Consider the following 17122-nt stretch of genomic DNA (forward strand, 5'->3'; position numbering starts at 1 on the left):
AAGCTAAAAAAAAGCTCTCGAAGGTGAGGCTGTAATGGAGAGGATATCCTGAGAGTCCACCTCTACATCAAGAAAATCTCTCCATGCAAAGATAGGGAGCAAATACATTAGCAGGGTTGCCATGTTTTCAGTTGCGGAGTCCCCAAATAAAGTGGCAGCCGTGCCAATATATTTGCTCCCTATCTTTGCATGGAGAGTTTGTCTTGATGTAGAGGTGGGCCCTCAGGATAGCGTGGGACATCCCCTCCATTCTGGCCTCAACTTGAGAGCTTTTCTGAGCTTGGGAGTTGATTTCAGAGAAAACCAGTGGCACCACCGTGTTTCTCGCAAACTTTTACATAAGAAGCAACAGTCAAATCGCGAATTCCTCACACATGCAACATCTCCATTCCGTAGGAGACTCCCGCGCCTCATGAACCTCGCGAGGGGGGGTGGGGGGGGGGGGGGGAGTCGGTCCCGATGAGATGAAAGCGATCCCAAGACGAAGACGGGTGCGAGTGGGGCTCCCGGAGTCGTGACTGGCTCAGCCCATAAAGCACCGGCTTCGGCTTCCGTGGACGTCCCGCTCCCGCGTCGGGCGTCGCCGCACAGTGGATCCAGCCAATAGGAAAAGTCGGACAAAATTCGGAAACTTTAAACGCTCCTAACTCAGTCTATGCCAACTTTGAGGTTCTAAAAGTGGTTTCATTGGTTTCCTCGGAAAATCGTCTTCCAGTAGCACCCCTTGAACTTTAAATTAAGACGAAATAAACATCAAAATTGGACGTATTTCTACCAAACAGACCTATGTGCAAGTGAGAAATATGGGGTATGCTCGTTAGTTCTCTCTGCGTAGGAGTGAATGAGAATAATTGTGCGCCAGTGACGTCAGCGGCAATGATCGAGCTGGGGAGCGACGTGCGCGATCTTCGTCTGGGCGCTTTATCTCATGAGCCCTGTTCACAACGCTCTTTTGCCATGCCCGCGGCTCATGAGTTCCGCATTCAGTTGCACATAGGTCTCTTTGATAGAATGCAATATCCCGCTTTTCCAATTCTTCAAAAGGAACCACGCCCACTTTTACATTGTTTCTTATACAGATTTCTAGAGCACACCCCATATTTCTCACCTCCACGTAGGTCTGTTTGGTAGAAATACGTCCAATTCGCAGTTTGATTCAACAATTTCTTGTCCGACCTCTGTAATCGACTCGGCGGCTGTGCGGCGGCTCCCGACTGCCACGCTCTAATCGGCCACGATGGACTTGGATTAGCGCCTCGGCCTCCGAGATGCAGCGTGACGCGCGCCGGTGCCCGTGGGTGTGGGAAACACCGCCGCGACACCCTCCTCCTTCCAGGCGGATCCCTTGCCACGCTTAAGGAAGAACGCCGCACCGCACGGTGGATCGAGTCAATGCGAGAGGTCGCACATGTTTTTGACTAAAATTAGGAATAGATAACTATGTCTTGCTCTAATGAAAAATGAGCTGTGCAGATAATATTTGGATAAGTAATGGGGCAACAATTGGACGTATTTCTACCAAACAGACCTATGTGGCGATGAGAAATGTGGGGTGTGCTCTAGAAATCTGCATAAAAGCAATGTAAAAGTGGGCGTGGTTCCTTTTGAAGAATTGGCAAAGCGGGATATTGCATTCTATCAAACAGACCTATGTGCAACTGAATGTGGAACTCATGAGCCGCGGGCATGGCAAGAGAGCCTTGTGCACAGGGCTCACGAGTTAAAGCGCCCCGACTACGATCTTCCCCTGGCTCGCGGGCGTCATCATTGCCGCTGACGTCACTGGCGCACAATTATTCCCATTCACTCTTACGCAAAGAGAACTAACGAGCACACCCCACATTTCTCACTTGCACATAGGTCTCTTTGGTAGAAATACGTCCAATTATTTCTTGCTCTAATGAAAAATGAGCTGTGCACATAATATTCGGATAAGTAATGGGGCAACCATAGGCGGTTCCAGACCTTCATGCTTAGGGGTGCCCAAAGGTGGAAAATGTCGGAGACCGCCCCCGAAGAGGACGGTCGCTCAGGGGAGGCCTAAGTTTCGGCCCTCAAGTTTTATCCCTTTTCTACCCTCTTTGATGCCTCCTTTCTCTTTTTCTCTCCTTCCTTTCTACTTAAATACCTATACATTCAATGTAGAAAATGTTTAGCAAAACTTTCCATCAAAACTACAATCTTACCATAAAAAAAAACAGTGTAATCTTTGTAAAACACGGCTATCAATATTAATTCTGGACACCTGCAGATTTCAAAAATTAATGAAATAAAAATATTGCCAATTTTTTGCGCTTCATAAGACGATTTTTTTCTCGGCGTTTTTACTTGCCCAAAAGCCTCTTTCACGGTTCCGGTAACCGTATGTACTTAATTTTTGCTTGGGGGTGCCCGGCACCCACTGGCACCCCCGTAGAACCGCCTATGGGGGCAACAATCTATGAACTATTATTGACAGTATATGACGGCGTGCCATGTGTATCGTTGTTATGACATACAAGGCCAAGATGCCTTTATGTCTGTCTACATGAAATATGATATATTTAGGCATTATTTGCTTGCATACTGCGGTGGACTTTTTCTTAGCTGCCGTTGAAGTCTCCGCTCACTCTGATACGATCAGGCATAAAAAACCAAAACGCCTTCATTTCCACCGATATGCAATGTGGACATCCGTTAAGCACGAATAGTTGTATCCAGGTGTTATTTGGTAGTGTACCGTCCGCTGGCTTTTTCTTAACCTGGCGTTTAAATCTCCGTATTTATCCAGTATTTATCCAACTTTCATCTATAGCGCTCAATTATGAAAAATTACAAATGCGGTTTCAACTCTTTTTTTTTTTTGAAACTTCTTTATCCACCGCTGACTTTTTCTTATCCTGGCGTTAAAATCTCTGCTCCAGTATGTATCCGATTTTTATTTATAGCGCTCATTTGGGCAATTCTACGAAAACTGTCCAATTCCAGTCATGATTGTTTTATTTGTAAAATGTGTGATTAAAAGTTTCACATTTCACCAAATGTGATGGAAAACGAGTGTTTTTAACGAATTATAACCATTACAATTGAGGAGCTTTCCGGAAAAAGGGCACATAGCAAAAAATAGCGTTTGAGAAAAATGCATTTTAAGTTTCCATCATTAATTTCTGGCCACGGGTGATACCTTTCATCGCAGCTTGGACTCCCGATTTCGAACGAAAGTCACTGTCAGTGGCCATAGAGTAATGATCAAAACTTCAAATGCATTTCTCTCAAACGCATTTTTTTGCTATGTGCCCTTTTTCCGGAAAGCTCCTCAATTGCACTGGAAAAAAAACCACATTGGATATAGAGTCCAGACTCTTAAAAACATCGCCAAGATAAAATACTCTTGATTCAATCGGATTTTTGCTTAAATCAAGAACCAAGCCTCTCAATTTGAGCGGATTTCCTTTTGATTTAAGCAAAAATCTGGTTGAATCAAGAGTATTTTTTCTTCTCAATGTTTTCAAGAGTCTGGACTCTAGATCCAATGTGTTTTTTTCCAGTGTATGTAAATTGATGGATTAACCTTCATTTTCAGCTTTTACTGCTTAAAATGTCACGACCGTCACTGTCATGATTGGAAGGTTGCAATGTTTACAATCTCATAACTTTTTTTGGCCTGATAAACTTTTCTGACTTTTGTACTAATTTCATCAAAAATACTTGCAGTTGATTAAACAATGCATTTGATTACGAAAAAAATTTGTCATCCGCCCAAAATATTTCGAAAATATGCTGTCATTAAGTTTCACGTCACGACCGTCCCAGGTATTTTTGCTTGTCAAAACGGTCGCTAGGAGCGGTTAAATCGTTGCGAAAGTGATTTGAAAGTGTACAAGTGAAATGAAGTGAAGTGTTCCCATGGTGCAATCTTGTGCAGTAATCGCCCAACGTCATTTTGAAATTTCTACCGCGATTTGAAAGGTGAGTATACCTAACTGAACCTTTTTTTGCGTCACGACCGTCACGCCCTTTATTTTATGAAGCGTGTGATATTCTGAAAAATCTTTGTGCCCACTTTGTGGTCCCTAATACTAATTGTAAGTTTACCAACTTTCGATATTTTACCTCATTAATGTTAGAGTACACCCGCCGTTTTTGTTTAAAATTTGTCACGACCGTCGCACCGCATCGGATGTTTAGTGTGACGATCGTATTTTCTAGACATACTTGAGTCAATCATTAATTTTAATATCACTACAATCGAACGAACGAGGATGGGGCGTAGAACTCCTACCCCCCCCCCCCCCTTGGATCCACCTATGATCGTAAAATAACACTACACCTGAATATTTCAATGAAAAATATCCGTAGCTTTCCTAAAAAATAAATTAGTATTTTATAGAGGAATGTTTGGCAACGCTTGAATGTTCATACGCCGTTCTTCTCCCTTAGCCTATGATGGACCGAAAAAAAAAAATTCTCGCAGGGCAGTTCCCTTTCATTGTTTTGGACACGTGAGGTGCCGTCGTCTCAATAAAACAAAAGACCCTTGCGCACTCCTGGCTAATGGTGTTCTAGAAGGAATGTCCCTTCCTTCCTTTGTTCCAAAATGTTCGGATTTCCCGGCACTGGAAAACAAGGAAAAAGTTTCTAAATGACATCCTAATTGCAAGAGTGGTCAGCAGAGGGGGAGGTTGGGGGGTTGCTTGTGGTGGCTACAGACCGGGCTTATAAAAGAGCAACCCCACCCCTAAAGTTCAATCAGTGTGGATTCAGTGGGTGATCAGGTCTGTGGGTTAGTGGGTCAGTGGTTTAGTGGTGTAGTGGATTGGTGGACAGTAGTTTAATGGTGCAGTGGTTTAGTGGTGCAGTGCAATTAGCAAGCGGAATCGCAACATGAGTTAAGCTCCTAGTATGTGAGTATAGCAGATAATAGCTTCATCATACCTTCTATCTTCATTATATTTTAACTGCATACTTTTCATTTTTGAAACTTTTTATTTTTCAAATTTTAAAATTTATTTTTTCAATTTTCAATTCCCACTTTTGAGTCTTAAAATTTTTAATCTTGAATATTTTATTTTTGAAATTTTCAAATTTTATTCAGTTTTTGAAATTTTAATTTTTGGAATTTTTATTTTTGGAGATTTTTATTTTTCAACTTTTTATTTTTCAAATTTTAATATTTAATTTTTCTATTCTCAATTTCTACTTTGGAATCGTAAAGTTATCCAAAGGTTATCGTTAAAGTCCAAATTGCAAAATGCAGTCCAATTGGGCGTATTTCTGCCAAATGGAGTTATGTGCATTAAGACATGAGCCCTGAGACTCATAAGAATATATGTATAACAGGGCTCACAATACACATAGCTCCGTGTCGCAGAAACACGTCCAATTTACATTAGATGTTCCTTCACTAGCTTTGCTTTCTTGATTTTTCTTTTTTTTCAGATCGGCAAGAAACTAAGTCTGTGAAAGCGCTTCCAGCACCGTGTGCAAAGGTTTCAACTTATTTTCTTGCATCGGATTTTTTCCTCCTCTTCAAACGCTTCACACTAACTTTCTAATTGACAAGAGACAAGGTCAGAGTGGAAGCTACTTTCAGCGTATTAAACGTAAGTAAAATTGCTTTGCAGTATTTTTATTTTTCTCTCAAATATCATTTTAATTTTCATCTCCATGTTAATTATATTAGTCTTTCTTTTTGTTCTTTTTCAGATCGGCAAGAAACGAACACAGTGAAAACAGTTTCACATTGTTTTATATTGGTTTTTTGTTTTGAATACCTCATATTAATTTTGCTCGTTTACCGAGGAGGACGAGCACTTTGAAAACTGTTCAACTTCATTTCATTTTACTTTTTATTTTACTCGATTTACCTGAACTAATTCACTTTTGTTTATTTTTTTTCAGATCGCCAAAAAACGAGCATAATGAAAGCTGTTTCACATCATTTTTTACTTTTGTCCACCAAGTCCTACTCTCGAGGAAAATCTGTGATTTAAAGGTACCAATATAGTTGAATCACGGTGATGTGCATTAATTTGAATGATGAAGAAACTCGGCTTATTGCTATATACCTTGTAGTCTCGCACTTTAATGGTACTCCTTTACAATAGGACGTAAAAATTTGGTAAGTGGATGGACCTTTTTGAATGTTCAATTATTTGTAGTGTCGTAAAAATTAACAGAAATGTTGGTGTAATTCACCAGAAAGTAGCCGTACAGTTTTAATTAATCTACAACTGAAGAATACACTGAATAATTGCTCATGAAATCAATAGCTGAAGCAAAAATTGCAAAAGTAGAGAACAATATTGCGCTATTTTCCGAATGAAATTAATGAATTCCAGATTTTTTACTACTAGATGATTACAGTACTTTTAGAAAGTATCAATTTTGACGAGGCCATTCAGAGTGAACAAAAAAATGTTTTGGCTTAAGTTTTTATTTTCAAGTTCGGTTAAGCGTTGACTAATCATTCCTTTTTTTATTCTTATTTTGTTTCAGGTCTACTAAAAAGGCTCATTTACAGTATGAATTCTGAATGCCAACCACTGCAATCCTTTTTCAGTGATTTGAGGAGCCAAAATACGTCTTAAAACCACGGTGTACATCAATGCGGGTGATGATGTCACTCATCGCGCTTTCTTAAAGGCTATGTGCCCCTTCATAATGCCATGCTGAATAAAAACGCCGTATGAACCTTCAGGCGTTGCCAAATTCTCTGTGACAAAACACGAATTACTCAGTAAATTTATGAATATTTTTCTTTGAATCTTACAGATAATTTTGTTCGCAATTTCACCAAAAATTCCTGAAAAGTTCGAGGAAATATATTCATATCTTTCCTCAGAAATATACGTTTTATCTGGGGAAATTTGGCAACTCTCGAGTGTTCATACGGTGTTATTCCTTAGCACGACAGCATAGGGGATGTGAAAATTTTGTAATTGAACAGATTTTCTTTAATTGTAAATTATCATTACTGATATAAATTTAATAGAGATTTTGGCATAACTATTTAAGAATACATTAGAATTCCTGATTGATTGCTCATGGAATCAATAGCGAAGAAAAAAGAAAACATGACAAAAACATAGAAAAATTGCATTCAACTCCACATAATTAATTAATTAATATCATATTAGAGAATATTGCAATTTATCGAATTCGACGAGTAAAGGCATCAACAATGAAATTTGCCTGCTAAAGTTTCCATTTTCAAATTAGGTTAAGCTCCTTTCACTAATCATTTCTTTTTTTTTATTCGTAGTTTGTTTCAGGTCAGCAAAAAACGAAGAAAATGTTCCGCACTGAGGACGGAAGTAGTGCCCTCCAGAATGTGTATTTGTTGTGTAAAATTTAAATAGTATAAACTATCAAAAGTAAAATTTAATAGTTGAATTATTCAATCCATTTTTAATTGATTACGTTTATAAAATCTATAAAAATATTTATTTTAAAACTATTGTGCAGCACTTGACTTGAATGCCATCAGCAATTTTTTAAAAATATTTACATTTCCTTCCAGTTCTGCGTATAGTTCTCATGTATTACTATCAAACAATATTGCATCCAATTGAAAGTAAGTAAACTGCATAACATAAAAAGGAACTATTTTTCCGGTTCACTGTAAAAAACACATATGTTCCACAAATCTTACACACAAATAGGTGATTTTTAAAAGAACCAGAAAAGTTAGTTTTTTGCGTTATGCAGTTGAGTTACTACAACTGAATGCAAAATTGTGGTTGAAGCTACATGGTGTAGTCCAAAGACAGTATGTAACTGTAATTCAAATTAAATTTTGGGAAAATAAGACGTAAATTTCATTAATTGGACGTATCTCTATCAAACGGAAGTATGTGCATTATGACGTGAGCCCTTTTATGCACATATGCTTATGGGTCTCAGCGCTCATGTCTTAATGCACATGGTTCCGTTCGACAGAAATACGTTCAATTATGGCATGTTGCCCTGACAACAATTTTGACAAGAGAGTACTGGACATATTTATGCTAAAAGGAACTATGTTTCATGCTTCGAACTTCACGAAATTCATGCAAATCCCATGAACATGATTCCTTCTAGGATAAATACGTCTCTAATGAATGAAAATGGAGCAGTTTCTTAACTTTACTGAGGGCCTAATAATTAGAAGTCCAGTAGCCAGTCTTGTCCCCTGTTACAAATCATACTAATAATTATTGATGTTTCTGTTTGTTCCAGAAGCTGCTGAAGAAACGGGCTCGGGGGGAGGGGGGTGGCTCGCTAAGGGAGGAGGTTCCCGGGGAAAGGGGGGTCCGTGGGGTTGGGAAGGATCGCGGTGTAAGGTTTCCCAGGGGGTGGCTCCCGGGGAAAGGGGGGTCCGTGGGGTTCGTTGCGGGGTCGCGGAATAGGGTTTCCCAAGGGGGGTTTTCCCGGGGAGAGGGGGGTCCGTGGGGTTCATGTAGAATCGCGGAGCAGGGTTCCTAAGGGGGGAGGGGCCGCGGAATAGGATCACGGGGGGAGGAGTAGGATTTTTTTTTTTTTTTTTTTTTCTTCTGCGACTGGCTTGCTGAGATCCTCCGGGGCGTTACGTCCCGGGGTCCGCCGTCGCCGGCAGGGGCGCCCGCCGGGACCCCGTGGGTCCGTTGGGCGTCCCCTGCCCCCGACCCCCCGCGAGGGGGGTCTCTTTGCCCCCCCGCAAGGGGGGGCTTTTGGCCCCCCTCGCGGGGGGTCGGGGGTGGGGGCGCCCAGCGGACCCTTATGGGGTCCCGGCGGGCGCCCCTGCCGGCGACGGCGGCTCCGGGGCGTTGCGCCCCGGAGGATCTCAGCAAGCCACGAACAGAAAAAAAAAAAAAAAAAAAAAAAAAAGGGAGGAGGTGGGAAAGGAACCTGGACGCCGGAAGCCGGGGTTGGGGGAGGTCGCTGCTGCTGGATGCCATCGTACCGGGATCGTCGAATTTTTTTTTTTTTTTTCCTTTTCTTTCCTTTTTTTTCTTTTTTGTATTCTCTGTTTCAGGTGCTGCTGCTGGGTGCCATCGTACCGGGATCGTCGAATTTTTTTTTTTTTTTTTCTTTTCTTTTCTTTTTTTTCTTTTTTGTATTCTCTGTTTCAGGTGCTGCTGCTGCTGGACGCTGGTTCCCGCAACCGAAGGTAAGATACCGTTTCGATTATTCACGTTAATCAATTGTGGAGGGCACTACTCCCGTCTCCCGCAGGCACAGCTTTTTTTTTGGCAGTGTCAAATACGACATGGAGCAGTGGATGGAGCTACGGCAGCGTTGGTAAGTGTTTTATTTTTTTTCTCTCTTCTTCCCCTCTCCTCTCTTCCTTCCCTCTCATCTTTCCTTCCATTCCCTTCTTCCCATCCTCTCCTCCCCCGTGGATTAGGGCTCTTGGCGATACCACGTTAAAAAAAACGCGCCGAAAGCTCTACCTCCGGGAGCAGTACCTGATCGGGCTCTCCTAAGGTGGTGTGGAAACGAGCTTGTCTGAAGGTATTTCCCCATTTTTTTTCCGAATTGTGGATAATAGCTACTAGCGACAATGGAAATAATAAATGAATTATGTCAAAACCTGGTAATTTTTTCATTCAAGGTGATTCGATGGATGCCATATTTTTTGTCCAAACGGCATGCGATATATCTCATCAATTGGTTCCGAATAGATTTAATACACATCTGGATGAAAATAACTCGAATTTTAGCTGTTGACTTTTAGCGCTGACTGTTGACTTCTATACTCAGCTGCCAAATTCAGCGTGTGATTGCGGCATATGAAATGAATAATTGCCGGAAATTTTCAGCATTCCTGGTTACTTCCGTTGAGAACCGGAAACGCTCATTATTTCCAGAAAGTATTGAGCATTTCCGGTTTCATTAGGTGATCGCCGAAGCAGTCTCTGAATGCGCGCGTAGGCAGTTATGAATTTCCTCGAGGTACAAGGTACACTTAGTGCAATTTTCAAATGAAAATGTTGGCCGAAACTTTAGTTCCAATTTGATCCAAATGACGATATAGGACCTGGAGGGGGAGGGGGGGGGCTCCTAAGAGAGTAGGAAGCATAAAGTAATATATTGACGTTAATGGGCCTGTTGCATGCAAGAGATACAGCCGCGCGAATAGACTTTTTAAAGGTTAAATGACACGAAAATTACGATGGTCACATTAAAAAAGTCTGAAATACACTCCTTACTGCGCAATTTGCGTTGTTAGGAACGCGCTTTTTCAAATTTCCCGCGTCTGGGGGCAGTTTTCTAATCACCGGAAACGAGTAAACGGCGGGCTCGGTGATTTCCGGAAGATGCCGAGTCGTTGTTGTTGTTGTTATTTTTTCCTTCAGTTTGTTTACAAACCCAACGTGATCTCTTATAGTGGTCCATATACGCTTTATGCGGTAACCAAATCGATCAACTTTTAAATATCCAACGCAATCCTTCTACATTTCATTTCACGATGTCACGAGCTCCGATTTTTAGGTTATGTTGTCAGTTTTAGTTGACCGGAAATAGCCGCGAGTTGCCGTTAATTGTTTCCGTTAGAAAACTGCCCCCAGACGCGGGAAATTTGAAAAAGCGCGTTCCTAACAACGCAAATTGCGCAGTAAGGAGTGTATTTCAGACTTTTTTAATGTGACAATCGTAATTTTCGTGTCATTTAACCTCTGAAAAGTCTATTCGCACGGCTGTATCTCTCGCATGCAACAGGCCCATTGAATGACCAAAAATCTTAAATGGATGAATCATGTCACGATCGTTACGGAAATGTCACGACCGTCACACTTTTTTCAGAGTTATGAAACAACTGCCAATTTTTAAAGTTCATATTTTTTGAACAATGTATATGATTTTTTGGAGGCTTAGGTTCACATATTTAAGAAAAAAAACAAATATGTAGTTATTTTACCCTTAAATGAAGAAACATTTTTTTGTTTTCCGAGAAAAAAGCTGAAAAATCTGCAAAAATTAGGAAACATTTGGCTTAGGTTCACATATTTAAGAAAAAAAACAAATATGCAGTTATTTTACCCTTGAATCAAGAAACATTTTTTTGTTTCCGAGAAAAAAGCTGAAAAATCTGCAAAAATTAGGAAACATTTGCTATTTCATGATGAACGTATACACTGGGTCACTATTTTTCGTTGTTTCACTTCTTCATAGGACCTAACAGTATAAAAAAAAATAAAACTGCTCATTTTACCATTTTTCTCTTTCTGATGGACCAAAATAATCGATGTGACGGTCGTGACATCCGGGATCGATTTTTAAAACAATTTCTCATAAAAAAAAGAAATGCCTGATAAAAAATGGTACTCGTATAGAATTTTTAAGCCTGATACTATGCTGAACTAAGAAAAAAACTCTCAATCCAAAATAACATCATTGAATTAGCGGCTCTGGTGCTTGCACTAGAGCTGCTATTCCGGACGGTCCCAGCTGGGGAGTATCATTGGACCATGTTACATTGGAGAGACCGCGCGTTGGTTAATGGGAATCGGCGCCATTTTCGGCTATGTTCCTTGTCATGACTTTATTTTATTGCATATTGTTTTATTGTTAGCCAATGCTATGTTGTGTAGTGTATTTTTGGAATCATGGTGATACAGTCAATAATTCAAAACTTGTCTGTGCTTTAATCTCGTGATGGAAAAAATGTACTTTACGTTCAAAATTTGAAAATTTGAATTTTAAAGTTTTCGCGGTTAAGGAAGCTCCAACCACTGGGTTGGAGCTTCCTATTCATATTACTCGATATCAGCTGATAGCAAACAAAGGTTACCAAGGAAACCGTAAACGTCTAATGCCGTCTGCCCACGTAGCAAATGGGAGGCGAAAATGGAAGTCATCAGTGCATCGTTGAGTGTTGACGCCCGATCCCATTTTCAGACATGTTCACACGTTTTGCTTGCAAAGAAAAAAGGCGGCAAATCAATTTTTATTATTGGACCAATGAGTGTTCTCCAATTTGAGTTTGTAAACATCGTGGTTTCTAGGTTAGGTTTTTGGCTGTGTGATAAATGATATTATGCCGTCTTTGATTTTGTTAAAATGACTCGATATATGTTATTTGATAAACGATTGGAGTTTTGATAAAGTAAGTTGATTTGAATTAAAAATTGTGTCCTTAAAAAATGGATGATGAGGTGATTTGGTTAACATGGGCATTTGTGGTACTTGCGGCGTATTGGGAGTTTGTATGGAAACGACGTGGCAGTAGTCCACACTTTTTACAAGAAACTATTTTGTACAAAGTTCTGTACAAATTTTACACTATTTATACAGTAATATAATACAAAAAAATTATGTACTTTATCACAACTCACATAGCTTCAAAACAAGATAGAAAATGATGGATGCTCAGCCCCGACACATCGATGATCGCGAAATTTGCGCGGCCCGCGCAATTTTCACGTTCAACACTCACCGATGCACTGATGACTTCCATTTTCGCCTCCCATTTGCTACGTGGGCAGACGGCACACAACTACCGTGGCCATCGGGGCGATTATTGAAATGACATCGACTCTATGTCGCCGCTTACGACAAGACATATAGCCCTATCTTAACCGTGTAATATATCGCAATTCGATATTCAAAACCATTACCTACAATTTCAGATATAAAAATGCAAATTTTTTGCAGCCTCGCTAAACGACTTATCAACCATGCATTCCAAAGTTTCTTATCACAGGGCTGTGAAAATATACAATCTAATAAATACAAAATAACCAAATATCTAAAAAGACAAAATTTCAGTTAGAGTCAGTTTCAGTCTTATTGTTGCACAAACTAGTTATTTGACAAAAAAAGAAGATGATCACTCAATTGAAAGAAATTGGCGCCCAATCACAACGACAAGTTAAAAAAAATACTGTGGGAGAAATTTTTTAGGATGCGGACCTCCAAAGAGCCTTCAAAATTAAAAGTATACAACAAGTGATAGTGCCATGCATTCTGCATATCAAGGGCCAATACACATTTATACACCGGCTACGTAAATCTGCTAAGTTACAAAACATGAATCGACAGTTGTCGGATTGTACATCAGTGACAAAATGTGTCTAGGCCCTCATTCTTGACTACAACTACTGTCGCCAGAGCCGCTCTCCGACGCGAATGCGTTGGAGCTTCTGCTTGTTTTTAGTTTTCGGGAGGTCAAATTGGACGGTTTTCGTAGAATTACCCATTTATGAAAAATTACAAATGCGGTTTCAACTTTTCTTTTTAAAACTCTGTAAAACTAAAAAATTGCAAATTTTAATGTTTATTTTGTCACATTTTAAACTTCCAGGGATGCTTAACGAAGGAAATTTCACAAGGAAACCAATGAAACCACCTTTAGAGCCTTAAAGTTTTTTATAAACGGAGTTATAATCGTTTAAAGGTTCCAGATTTTGTCCGACCTCTCCCACTGACTCAATCCACTGTGCACCGTATGAACTATGTGCGTTGCCTAACTTCATTTGATACTAAACGAATTTTCACGAAAACGTTTGAATATTTCCCGTCCAGTTTTTCAGAGAATTTCCCTCGCGGTGCTACTTAGAGTTTCTGAAATTTCAAAAAAAAAATCCTAATTTTTCAATAAAATTAATACTTTAAGAGGAGAAATTTGGCAACGCATACGGTGTATACGACGTTTTTCCTTAGCACGACAGTTTTCTGTTGCGAGTCTACACGGAGAAAAAAACTTCGTGCATGGGACCCGAAGTTGAGGTCATATGGATCTCTAAAGTTTTCTGATCACGCATCCGCATACTTGAGGTAGAGCTGCCGACGTTCGGGTGCGACATCGAGTCACTTCGGTATGTACCGGAGTACTTCAGATGTGTGACCCGAACCCTTCGGTATATATCAAAGTACTTCAGATGTCTGACCCGAACTTCGGCAGCTCAACCTCAAGTTTTTAGATACGTGATCCGAAAACTTCAGAGATCCATTATGACCTCAACTTCGGATCCCACGCACGAAGTTTTTTTCTCCGTGTATATTCATGTAGAAAACGTTTGGGCTGTGGGAAACACCAGCGCGAACCCTCGATCCAGGCAGATCCCCTGCAGACTGCTCTGCCGAGCAGCCGTGCTTTAAAGCTGTCGCAAGGGGCACAAAGGAACACTCGCCAAATGTAAATGCGGAGGGCAAAATTTACGGCTTTCACGGGGGAGAAAAAAAGGATAGTCGTCACAACCAACGGCTGATTAAAAATGCGCTAGCTACCGTGCAGTAGTTACGATAACTACCGGGTTAGTTGTGTCTTCTATCACGGTAGTTTTCGTAACTAGCGCATGGTAGCTGGCGCATTTTTAACCAGGCGCTGGTTATGACGATTATTCTATTTTCTCCTACCTAAAATCGCATTCGATAAAATCGAAACTTTATTTTAATTTATCACGATTTTTTTATCGATATTGTTTCGATAAACCGCCGTAGACAAAATCGCGATTTTATTGAAAATGTATGGGATAAAATCGCAATTTTTCTTCCCATAATATTGCGATAAATCGAGGTCGATAAAATCGCGACACATTCTCCGATCAAATTGCAACTTATCGCGATTACTGCGATGCTTGGGATAACATACAGAACTACTATTATACTACTACTCTGCTGTGCTAAGGAAAAACGCCGTATAAACCTTCAGGCGTTGCCAAATTTCCTTCGATAAAACACGAATTTCCCTGGGAAATTTATGAATATTTTCCTCCCAATTTGTCAGATAATTTAGTTCGCAATTCCACCGAAAGATTCTGAAAATTTAAAGGAAACCTATTCATAACTTTCCTAAAAAATAAACATTTTATCGAAGGAAATTTGGCAACTCTCGAATGTTCATACGGCGTTCTTCCTTAGCGCGGCAGTACTATACCTGCGATATAACTTTCGGAGGATCAACTAAATTTTCATCACCACCGAGACTGATGGCAAGAGAAAAACGATTCTTGTACGGCGCTTTTACTTAGCACGGGGGAACAGTCTCATGCAGGAAATATACGAGCTACCCAGGACGGAAATAAGAAAATCAGGGGTAAAGGGACGAACGTCTCCAGTGGCTAGGCGTGAATAATCGATTTATCGATATCTCCCCTCTTGAAGCAGTGGTAAAAAATCGATTATTGAGGCGTTCGTCGCGAACACCCAGTTTGTCGATCCTTTTCCGTAGGTTTAAACGGCAAATCAATCGATGTATCACAAAGTACGCTACGCCGCTGAACATCTCGTTAGATGGTGCGGAGGAGTTGGGCGCGATTGTTTGTAAATTATGTTGTATGTTAATCTAATGAGTTGTGTCGTAATCTCCCCGTGCTCAGCGCAACAACAACCGCGTAACTCTTATGGAGATCCTGCGGAGAAAACGCGGTTCTTACTGGATGACGGCAGTGATGACAATCCAAGGGGTTTCAAGGGGGGGGGGGGGTGGACGGGAGACCGGCCCACTCATTTCCCGGGGCGCGAACAGGATGAGATGAACTCCATCATCTGCCTGAGATCAGTGTGGCCAACGACATTTAAAGAGAGGAAGTAAGTATGTTGCATATGAGAGAAACAACCGACTGAGGAGGCTTGTAACAGGTACACAGTGGTTTTAAAGCAAAAAAAAATGCGAAAAAAATGTACCCAAAAACAGTTTGCAAGGGGTGAGTCTACGGTTTGTGTGGACTCAAAATCCTGGAAAATCAAAATCTTGGCTGATCCTAATTTCGAGATACCGCAATTTGAAATTTTCATAGTGAATGCAAGTTTTCTACTGATTTTGATCAGCTATTTTATTCATTTGGCCTTGGAATCTGTGTTAATTGGTACACATTTTTATTCTTTGTTCGATTCATTTCGATCGAATACATACCCTTTCGTTCATGCAGACTTCCTATCATACTCTTTTTCTAACTGAACAATTCGCCTTCCGCTGCGTCAGCAGCAATTGTTGTTACGAATATGTTGTGCGTGCTTATTATAGCCCATTACATACTCGACTCTCTGAAGGCGTTTTTTGTGCACAAGTAGCGCAATCTGTCGGAGAACGAACGAAGTAGGGGCTAATCGATTTTTTCAATCCCTTTTCTTCTGTTCTCCAACAGGGTGCTCTACTTTCGCACATTAAACGCCTTCGAAGAGTCAAGTATGTAATAAGCTGAAATCAGCACGCACAACATATTCGTAACAACAATTGCTGTGGATGCAGCTGAAGGCGAATTGAAAACAATTTGGCGAGAAACACGATGGTGCCACTGGTTTTCTCTGAGATCAACTCGAAAGCTCAATAAAAGCTCTCCAAGTTGAGCCCGGAATGGAGAGGGTATCCACCGCCTGTATACCTAGTCAAAATCTCCATGCAAAGATAGAAAGCACATAAATCAGCAAGGTTACCGTGCTTTCAGTTTTGAAGTCCCCCAAAAAAGTGGCAACCCTGTCGATGTATTTGCTCACTACCTTTGCATAGGGAGTTTTTCTCGATATAGAAGTGGACTCTCAGGATATCCTCTCCATTACAGCCTCACCTTCGAGAGCTTTTTTTTAGCTTTGGAGTTGATTCTAGAGAAAACCAGTGGCACCATCGTGTCTCGCGCAAAATTTTACATAAGTCAAATTACTTAAATCGTAAATTCCTGACACATGCAAGAGCTACATTGTCTAAAATCCACTCTCACACACCCTCTTTGTGTAGTTCGTATCACGTATTTTCAAAGGACATATTCCTTAAAATATGTCCTCATGAGACAGAAATCATTGAAAGGAAGGAAAAAGTAATGACAGCGACGGTCGCAACGCACTCAATTAATCAAATTGCTTACTCTTACTTTTCTTAATGCGCGTTAAAGTCTCCAAACCTACGCCTTTACGATTGAATAGTAGGATATTTAGAGGACAGAAAACAGTAAGAGAAAGGAGAATATCAATGACAGCAGGAAACGAATTAAACGATTGCTTATTCTTACTTATCTTAATGCGCGTTAAACTCTCTAAACCCACATACCCATGATTGAACAGTAGGGTATTTTCATGAAAGAAATGTGAGCGACATAATCATTAATCGATTTCTCACTCTTACTTTTCTCAATGCGCGTTATACTCTCCACACTTACGACCTTACGATTTAATAGTGGGGTATCGCAAGGACAAAAAACATCAGTGATAAAAAAAAGTTATGATAGCGACACACTCAGGTAAT

At 40.5% G+C, this 17122-nt stretch overlaps 1 long non-coding RNA gene across 1 annotated transcript; it reads left to right on the forward strand.

The window, feature by feature from the left end:
* The first annotated feature begins 4760 nt into the window (after positions 1-4760).
* On the forward strand, positions 4761-6720 carry LOC109034996 (uncharacterized). The gene is made up of 3 exons (XR_011899201.1): positions 4761-4883; positions 5419-5582; positions 5881-6720. It is a non-coding gene; the product is annotated as an uncharacterized lncRNA (long non-coding RNA).
* The last annotated feature ends 10402 nt before the right edge of the window (positions 6721-17122 follow it).

The sequence above is a fragment of the Bemisia tabaci genome, chromosome 2 (assembly GCF_918797505.1).
Source record: "Bemisia tabaci chromosome 2, PGI_BMITA_v3".
NCBI classification, from domain to species: domain Eukaryota; kingdom Metazoa; phylum Arthropoda; class Insecta; order Hemiptera; family Aleyrodidae; genus Bemisia; species Bemisia tabaci.